Source organism: Podarcis melisellensis (genome assembly GCF_964234715.1).
Source record: "Podarcis melisellensis genome assembly, chromosome: 7".
NCBI classification, from domain to species: Eukaryota; Metazoa; Chordata; class Lepidosauria; order Squamata; family Lacertidae; genus Podarcis; species Podarcis melisellensis.
In genome coordinates, this window is record NC_138539.1 from 74,645,872 (window position 1) to 74,656,559 (window position 10,688).

Sequence of the window (10,688 nt, forward strand, 5' to 3'; positions counted from 1 at the left end):
GGAGTAGCAATGCTGGCAGAGGTTTACATCTCCACTAACTAGTCCTCCTTCTCCTCTGGACAGGACTTATATGACTGCAGCCTTTGACAGCTCAGAAGACATTGCAGGGTCTTAGGGCTGTACAATACATATTTCATGGTAATATTCTGCTGTCTGCTTTTTCTTTCTTAGAATAATTTCCCAGTTGGCACCAGATATTGCTGTACTGGGCTCCAAGGCTACCCACACACTACAGCCTCAACCTGACACCCAGTGAGGTTAGAATGTCAGATTAAGACTTGGGAGGCCAGGATTCAAATCCCCACTCATCCATGAAGCTTAGCTTGGGCAGGTCACTGCCTCCCAGCCTAACCTCCATCCTATGGTTGTTACTGTTAGGGGATGCGGGCGGCACTGTGGTCTAAACCCCTGAGCCTCTTGGGCTTGCCAATCGGAAGGTTGGCGGTTTGAATCCCTGCGACGGGATGAGCTCCTGTTGTTTGGTCCCAGATCCTACCAACCTAGCAGTTCAAAAGCATACCAGTGCAAGTAGATAAATAGGTACCACTTTTTTTTTTTTACTGTTGTGCGGATTAAATGAGGAGAAAGAGAACCATGTATATCAGCTTGAGCTCATTGGCACAAAAGGTTCTATATAAAGGAAATCCATCCATCAGCTAAACCTTCTCATACTAGAGAAGAAGGAACAAGACTTGGGTCGCCAGACCTTTTCACTTCTGGCATTCAATTTTGTTCACCATCACCATATTGACCACAAGTCGATATTGTATCCTCAAATTGCCGAACAAGCGCTTACAAACATATCTGCCTCACAAAAGATGGGCAATTATTTATTTATAACGTTTCCCAGGAGAAAGATTTTTGTGGAGAGATGCTGGCTTTGTGACAGAAAATGCACTTGGCAATCAGTCCACAAGAATGTGTGTTTTGCAAGCACGGTACAGTTTTTGCAAGCGACACTGTAAATGCTTTCCATGCCAGTGTTTACGCAGACAAATTTAGCAGCTTTGGACATTTCACAAGATCACCTGATAACAAGCAAAGTTTAGGCATCTGACCTTAGCTGAGGCCAGACATCAGAAATATGTGGCAAGGATAAGTTTCAAGGAAGTAAAACAAAGAGGCGTTTTTAGATTTTGTTTTGCTTTGTTGTTGTTTTCCAGGGCCGTTTCTTTTGCAACTTACATTTATTCATCTCCAAGTCGAGTACTTTTTTGTTTTGTTTTTCTAGTGCTGAACTGAAATTTCTCGGAAGACTCTGAGGTTTTGTTTTCGCCATACTCAGATTTCTGAGATTTTTCTTTTTCTCACCAGACTAGAAAAAGACCACTTCTCCAAAGTTTCTCAGAGTATTTTCCACTATTATTTGCATGTGTGCAGTAGATGCCAATTCCCCCCATTTCCCCATAATGCCCTGAAATGACCTATGACCTTTGGTCTGGAGCATGCAAAATGGTGGGTGGGATACCAACACAGCCAAAAAAAAAAAGCCAAGGAAGGAAGGAAGGAAGGAAGGAAGGAAGGAAGGAAGGAAGGAAGGAAGGAAGGAAGGAAGGAAGGAAGGAGGGAAGCTGCAGCTGTTAATGGTGAGCTCTACCCCTGAGAAACTGTTAGAGAATAACCAGTCAGATCTATGGCCACGGACATCCAGTCTTTATTCATTTTCACAACTATTTTTGCTCTGCTGCCACCTTCAACCTGGAACTTTCCCATCTGGATACCTTCAGATGCACGGCTTGTTCTTCTTTATACACCCTTGAATTTTTAAAAGCATGTGGAATAGCAACACATTCATAATTATTTTCTATACCTCTAAGAAAGGTCACAGATATGCTTTTTTTAAAAAAACAACAACAAAAAACCCTGTATGTTAAATTATAGATTGAAAGTAAAATTCCTTGCCTTTTGAAAAATATTTCCTTAAAAATAAATAAACCAATTGTTCATTCCAGTGCTGTGCTGAATCTCCAGATACCCGCTTTTATGTGAGTGTGAATGCTTCTTTTAATCACTGCAGTTGGGTTTCCTTTCAAGACATCCTTCTCTGACATTGCTCCAAGAGAAAATGTGTCATAGTGGCTGATGAATATTACAACGAGTCCTCAGGAAATTGTTCAAACATCATGCTGTCTAGGGCGTCAGAAGAAGTTAAATACATGAGCTAGCTGCTCGGCATGTATCAACAGATGCCCACTCTTTTCTTCCCTAATTTGCTATATGTAACAGATCCCACATGCATATATTAATTGTTACACAAGTTCTAAAACTGACCACTGTGAAATAAATCAGAAGAAATAATCATATCCAGAAAGGGGTATGAAGAGAAAGTGCAGTCTTGGGAGGGGGAAATTGCAAAAAGCAGGGCAATCTTCATTGCCTCATACCATCTCTTTCCTCTTCAAACTAGACTCCTTCCCCATTCTTGGCCCCTTCCATTTTCCTTTCTGCTTCTTTAGGCTTTCAAATACTTTTTGCTTCATCTTCTTTCTCCTTCACACTCTTCCACTTCCCTTCACCTACTGAAAAAGTTGCAGTTCCGTCAGAATATAACATAGGCAGCATTTGTTTATTGTTGCCTAAACCCACTTAATTTGGAATGAGTTCCATTTAAACGAATGACTATTTCGTCTAAACAAAAAATGTGAGCTGACAGTGGGCAGGTAAAGTGATCTGAGAGCAGGTAGACTGACTAAACACTGTGTAAGCAAGTGCTACAATGCAATCCTAACTAGATCTACTCAGATGTAAGTCCTACTGAATTCAAAGAAGCTTTGTTGTTGTTGTTTAGTCATTTAGTCGTGTCCAACTCTTCGTGACCCCATGGACCAGAGCACGCCAGGCACTCCTATTTTCCACTGCCTCCCGCAGTTTGGTCAAACTCAGGCTGGTAGCTTCGAGAACACTATCCAACCATCTCGTCCTCTGTTGTCCCCTTCTCCTTGTGCCCGCAATCTTTCCCAACATCAGGGTCTTTTCCAGGGAGTCTTCTCTTCTCATGAGTTGGCCAAAGTATTGGAGTCTCAGCTTCAGGATCTGTCCTTCCAGTGAGCACTCAGGGCTAATTTCCTTCAGAATGGAGAGGTTTGATCTTCTTGCAGTCCATGGGACTCTCAGGAGTCTCCTCCAGCACCATAATTCAAAAGCATCAATTCTTCAGCGATCAGCCTTCTTTATGGTTCAGCTTTCACTTCCATACATCACTACTGTGAAAACCATAGCTTTTACTATAATGAGCTTGCATCCAGCTAAATAGGATAGGTTGGCACTTCCTCCCAAATAAACAAGGGATCTTGTTGAAAAGTCGCAATAAACCAAAGAATTGTGGCAAGGGAAATTGATGGACTATGTGAAACTGGCGAAATTGATGCACAAACTGTGTGAAAAGGACAACTGTGACTTCAAAGAAGAATGGGAAGCTTTTGCAAAGTATTTAAAGAAACCACAAAATGAACTGGACTCCTCAGCAGGCTTTGAATAAACACACACAAATTTATTATTGGTAACACATAGACAGATAATTTAAGGATCATTACAATTTTATAATATGCAGAGAATAACATGTGCTGAAAAACCAGAGAGAGAGGAGCTGAGGGAAGTCTGGGTGGGGGTGGGAAGGTGGGTTGTTCTTGGAGAGGGGGGAGGGACAGGGGGGAATGAGGATGATATGTTTTTGATAAATTGTTATATTGAAATTTCTAATGAAACCTATTCCGAAAAGAAAAGCCACAATAAGCCTATACACTAAATAAGACTTATTAATGAATAAACCCACACAATCCTAAGCACACGTTTACTTTCAAGTAATTGGTTGAACCCAAGATAATGTACTGCCAAAGGAAACTACAAATGGACTGGGCCGAAGCTGGGCAAACTTTTTCAGGCTCTACAGTTAAGACAATGGAAACCCTATCCATGATCTTAAATGGGGGAGGAGGAATATAAAATCCTCAAAAAAACTGAACATTTTGCTCTGGATTCTTTGTGACCCCCTTAGCCCAACCTGGCTGCAATGACTAGTGACTCTGGGTGGCTGGTAAAGGAAGTAGAAATCTACAGTAGAATTATAGCAAACTAAATCTTGGAGTAAACCTGTCAGAGACTGTGCTGAGGAGGGCTGCACAGATGAGAAATAGAAGTGGCCTCCCCCTCTTCCTGCTCCTGATCAGGATCCCGAATCTTCCCAGGAGCAGTGGGACAGTACAGTGGTACCTCGGGTTACAGACGCTTCAGGTTTCAGACACTTCAGGCTACAGACTCTGCTAACCCAGAAATAGTACCTCGGGTTAAGAACTTTACTTCAGCATGAGAACAGAAATCGTGCTCTGGTGGCGCGGCGGCAGCAGGAGGCCCCATTAGCTAAAGTGGTCTTCAGGTTAAGAACGGACCTCCGGAACAAATTAAGTACTTAACCCAAGGTACCACTGTATAGATTTGGAACAGTGGTTCGCAGAGGGACAGAAGGCAGAAGTTGGGAAGAACTGGGTGGTGAACAGCTAGGAGAAGAAGAACTGGGGGGGGGGAGAGACTTAACGGACTCTCTTTCACGCTCAAAAGCCTACATCCGCCCAGCCCAAGATTACGAAGAGCAGATAAGGTGGCTGCACAGAAAGCAAAGTGGTTGTGAGATCAGGTTGCAAGACGAGGAAGTAACTAGGGTGACGGGGGGAAGTGGGTGGAAAGCTTAATTGGAAACACCATTATATAGAGGGAAGGAACTCTTGCTTCTTTCACTGTGTTCATGAAAACCTCTTTAAATGGTAAAAGGCTATTTTTGCTTTGTTCTGCTTACCCACGGCCGAAGGGAGGGAAGCCTGACAAAACCTATTGAAATAAACGAGTCTAATCTGTATGTAGCGCATCCTGGCGACACACCCCAAAAACAATGTTGACGGGCTTCACTCCAAAATAGCCCTTTTGGGGCGGATCCTAAAGTGATGCGAAAAGGAGTTCTGGTGAAAATGGGCTGGTCACATGTCATTTTTCAGTTTGGTGAATGGTATGCCCTCTATTCTTAATATTTAAACATTTCTGAAAACATAAATGCAGGAACTCATTATTTATCTCTAGGTAGGTGCTGTTCATCAACCTCTCTTATAATGCAATGCAACACAAGTCTAGTCAGACGTAAGCCGTATTGAGTTCAATGGGACTTGTTCTCAGGTTAGCGAATATAGGACTTCAGCCTAAAGCCAACAGAACATCATTTAAGTGCAATAGGAACTCAATATCTTGGAACCCATAAGCAATCATAGAATAAAATAATAATACTCTAGGCTAGGGCGTGGCATGTATGTGTTCCAATATGTTTCTTTTAAAACTAGCCAGCTCATTGCTTTGGTAATCAGTTCTGCTCCTGTTTCCTCCTTATGATAGATTTTAAAATGTAATGTTGCATATATATATATATATATATATATATATATATATATATATATATATATGACACTCGGGTTGCGAACGTGATCCATGCAGTATGAACATTCACAACCCACAGTGGTGCGTCTGTGCACATGCAGGTTGTGATTTGGCAGTTCTGCGCATGCGCAAAGCGATTCTGTGCATGCGCAGCCGCCAAAACCCGGAAGTAACCTGTTCCGGTACTTCCGGGTTTCAGTGGTCCATAACCCGAAAAAACGCAAACTGAAGTGGTTGTAACCCGAGGTATGACTTGTGTGTGTGTGCGCGCACACACACACATGTATGTATGTATATACACACATATACAGTGGTACCTCGGGATGCGAACGGGATCCGTTCCGGAGCCCCGTTGGCATCCTGAATAGAACATAAGACGCAACAATGTGTTGTGCATGGGCGGGTCACGATTTGCCACTTCCACACATGCACGTGATGTCATTTTGAGCGTCTGCGCATGTGCGGACAGCGAAACCCGGAAGTAACACGCTCCGTTACTTCCTGAAGCACATTCAACCCAAGGTATGACTGTATATGGAAAACTGTGTGTGTGTGTGTGTGTGCGCGCGCATGCCAGATACTGTGTACAGTATAGAAATCCAGCGTTTAGAAGGAAAACTTGATTGAAATAGATTTGGACAAAGTTTACCAGAAATAAATGAAAAAATGTTTGTAAGTCAGAATACATGCTGATCCAGAAAGATAAGAAGTGGGACTGTCCCTGCTTATGCAGTCAGATTGGATCAAGTTTATGCATTCCAAATTAAAGGCAGATACCTACCTTGAAAAAACCATTTTGCTTTCGATGGCAAAACAGACACAGCATTTCATTTTGCCGTCATATATCATTTCATGTGACAGCAAAAGTTGAAGCGACACGATGACAGGTGATGCCGGCAATTCCAGGAAAGAAAATTGTGCCCTCTCTTGCCTTTTGATGAAGAAAAGTTGCTTCTTCCCTCTGTTGAGATCACCCAAGTTAATGTGATATGGGTGGTCTTATCATAGCGAAGTCCTGGAAACATCAAAGGAGAACTTGTATATGGACAGGCATGATTGCTAATGACTGCTCAAGGCTTTCCAGCTGGAATGAATGCGACTGAGTGTAACGTGAAATGAATATAAACAAGGCCAAGCGTAGCTCTGCACTTAATATACCTATATAGCAGAATTCTGCATCAAGGCAACTCAATTTCTGCACAAAGAACAGCTGGATTCTGCAAGGTCAACCCTCCCTAAATTGATGCCCTCCAGATGTTGACAGACTACAACTGCCATCATTCCAAACAACTGACCAACCTGAGTTGGGAGGCATCAGATGGGAACAGTAGTTCGATAATGTCCGAATGGGCACCAGGGTAAGGAAGGTTGCATAAATTTGTATATTTTGGTTTGGTTTTGCACAACTTATTTTCCTTATCCAAGATACGTGGAAGAAAGCAGAAAAGCTATGCTTCTCTTCCTAGGACCTTGTGCACCCTGCTTATTGGTGGCAAATAGAAGGAATACTTTCTGCTCAGAGTTAAATATTTTTCTATTTTTCTTTTTTCAAATTTATTTAATTTTCAAATTTATGAACAATTATCCAACAACCAAAATAGAAAGAGAATTCCAAAAATACCCCTAGACTTCCCTCCTCATATTTGTGGGGCCTTGTGTTAATTTTTTCCCCTCCTGCGTCTTCTCTATTAATCCAATTCTATTAAATCTCCATTACCACCATAGTTCAACTTTAAGCTACAAGTACCATTCCAATCCTACTTATCATATTAATTGTTTACGATGATATTCAAGGTAAGTTATAGATTTCCCCCATAACTTATTAAAATTTTGGTCTTCCTGGATTATGCTGAATTGGCAAAAATGACCAGAAGAATTAGAAACTAGGAAGACCAAATATTTTTCAGTCCCTTTCATTTCAGTGGGAAAAGTAAGCACATATCTTTGCTATTGATGTATTTTTAATGTATTTGCCTGCCCTATAGCAAATGTGTTGTTGGGCTGTTGTGTGTAGGAGCCATGGAAGCTCAGCCAAGCGATTAAGCTCACAACAGAAAACAGCCGTTTAAGAAAGTTGGCAGGAAGGCGCTGTTAACTGAGGAAATGGGGTGTGGAGGTGTTACAAGCCAGCATGGTGGTCCTGATCCAATTCAGCTCTCATGCCACCTCTTGCTATTGTTGTTGTTGTTGTTGTTGTTAGGGACGCAGGTGGCGCTGTGGTGTAAACCACTGAGCCTTGGGCTTGCCAATTCGAAGGTTGGCGGTTCGAATCTCCGTGACAGGGTGAGCTCCCATTGTTCGGTCCCAGCTCCTGCCAACCTAGCAGTTCGAAAGCACACCAGTGCAAGTAGATAAATAGGTACTGCTGTGGTGGGAAGGTAAACAGTGTTTCCATGCGCTCTGGTTTCCGTCACAGTGTTCTGTTGCGCCAGAAGCAGCTTAATCATGCTAGTTCATGACCCAGAAAAACTGTCTGAGGACAAACGTCGGCTCCCCTGGCCAGTAAAGCAAGATGAGCACCACAACCCAAGTCGTTCGGACTGGACTTAACTGTCAGGGGTCCTTTACCTTCTTCTTCTTGTTATTATTATTAGTGCAGAAAGATGTCCCATCTGGTTATTCTTTTATGGAGTTCCTAGCAGCACTCTTGCTGGATTGATAATAATCCTAGACCCAAGTCTAGTGGGTGCTTGCAACGTTATATATGAAAAGTATGTCCTCCTCTTTTGAGAGAGAGAGAGAGAGCTCACAAATTTTCTGCCTGCCACATCATCTCGCCGACACATCTTTAGTTTATGGCTGCACAGAGCGTTTCCTCAGTTCCACTCACCAATTTTCAGGCTGCTTGGAGCCTCGCCAAAGTTTACAATACACTGACAGATTCAATCTATCTCAAAACTAACCTCATCTTAGCCTTATCACTGTCTCCACCACAAGACTGATGAGGAGGAAAAGGGGAAGTCTTTGATAGATCTAAGAAGAAGAAAAGGATGCCATTTATCATATGCACTGTTGAGTTTTCCATTCCCTATTCATCTATAACAGAACAAACATGTTGTAGGTATTGCACAATTATAAAGGAAGTGCTGCTTTAGGCAACAATATCTCTGAACTGGCATTGGAAATCAAAGGTGGAGATAGCGATAAAGGTAGAGATTGGGAGAGTGCTTCTGAAGCCTTTAGAAAAAGTCCATATATATATATTTCAATGGTAGGGAACCTGTGACCTCCTCCCTCAATGTTCATATATATAACATATATGTTCATATATATAACATATTTACTGAAAATTCAAAAAGTACATAATTATATGTGCACCAAACATGGTGAGGTGTAAATAAAAGAGAGTAAAAGAAAAAGAGAACCCATGTACAAGGGAAAATAAAGGGGGGAGGTGGAAACCCAAAATGATATATTTTACAAAGTTGTTATTGTACTTCACCAGATCTTAACCTATTACAGTGGTACCTCGGGTTAAGTCCTTAATTTGTTCCAGAGGTCCATTCTTAACCTGAAACAGTTCTTAACCCGAAGCACCACTTTAGCTAATGGGGCCTCCTGCTGCTGCCGTGCCGCCGGAGCCCAATTTCTGTTCTTATCCTGCAGCAAAGTTCTTAACCCGAAGCACTATTTCTGGGTTAGCGGAGCGTATGTAACCTGAGGTACCCGAGGTACCACTGTACAGTATTTGTAATAATGGATTCCAAATATCATCGAATTTGTTCATGGCAAGTCTGCGTTTATATGCAAGTTGTTCATATGTTGCGAGTTTGTATATGTCTTCCATCCAATCATAGAAGGGAGCCGCGTTTTTATTTTTCCAATTCATCAGTATCAGTCTTTTTGCTGTGGTAAGGGCATGGGGTGTCCACTCGTATTGTCCTTTCGTAAGGTTCCATGTACTGGGTATATAGTTCAAAAGGGAACCGCCAGAAGACCCTCGGAGCAGGACTTCAATGTACGGGCTGAACGATGACCCTTTGGGCCTCAACTCTACAATTATTTAATTCTATGATGATGATAACCTGTCGAAATAGTAAAACATCCCATGACCTGCACTCCCAACTGCTAATGAATTGGCAAAGCATGATACATTTTGGACACAGCACATAACTAAGGCATACAATATTTTTTTGCAGTGAGCTAGCTACTACCAGTCTCTATTCAGCCCAAATTTGTTTATGTCAACTCTGGATATGAATTCATGTGACCTGTGCTTGGCTTGGTAGGCCATAATTTACGCCAGCTTGCCTTATGTGACTATTCAGCTATTACTCATTTCCCAAGTTATGTTGAAATCTGCTCCAGGCAACGTCACCAGTCATCTGTGCAGCAAAGGACTGGCTGGATTGAGCAGGCAGCTGCCCCTTTTTGAACAAGATGGTGGGCATATATTTAACTGGAGGTAAACACATGATACCCTAAATCCTAGCTAGGATTAAGCCAGAGAAATCCATTCACAGAATAAGTTTGGAAGCACAATTCATTACCCAAGGAGGATCACCTAGCTGGATCAAAACAATTATATATTTGCTTGTTTTAAAAATGAAGGTAACAGCGATGAAATATTCGAGCTTTCTATTTTCTGCAGAATACCCAATGTTTTGCACCACTGTTTTTCCGCTGCACCATGGACAGTAGTGAAAAGTGAAAAGTTTACTTTGTCTATGCAATTGCACTCCTTATCTTCCACCCAGGGGAGGGAGGGGGAATAAAAGTAATCTTAAGATGAACTCTTCAACCCTGCAAAGGAATAGTGCACAATATTCAAGAAGAAGCACTGCTAGACCTTACATGTATGTATGTCACAATTCATTTTGCTGACTTAGATTTTAGTAATTGGGTGACAGTCAGCTAGATTTTTCCCCTCCTAAAAAGTGGGGGTGGAAGGAAACTGTCAAGCAAAAAAACCTGGACATGGACTTTCTGCAAATAATAATAAGAATAATAATTATAATAATAATAATAATAGAATTCTACAGAGCACTTTAGTAAATGAAACCCTCCACCCTTTAGTTTTTTACTTTCCTCCATTAAAAGAACGTGCATGTTCTCAGCATAGAGTAAATGGAAGTAATTCAAACTGGCAGCTGCAGGCAAATTTGGTGGTAAAAATAGGAACAAAGAGCTTGGAGCGATTTCACAAGATCATTTCTTCAGCAGCAAGGTTTGTACTCCGGCAGAACCAAATAGCAAAGCTTTTAATACAGAGGATAAGTCCAGGCTATGCATCCATTAATTGAAATTGTTCATTAAAGGGCAAGCAGTGATGT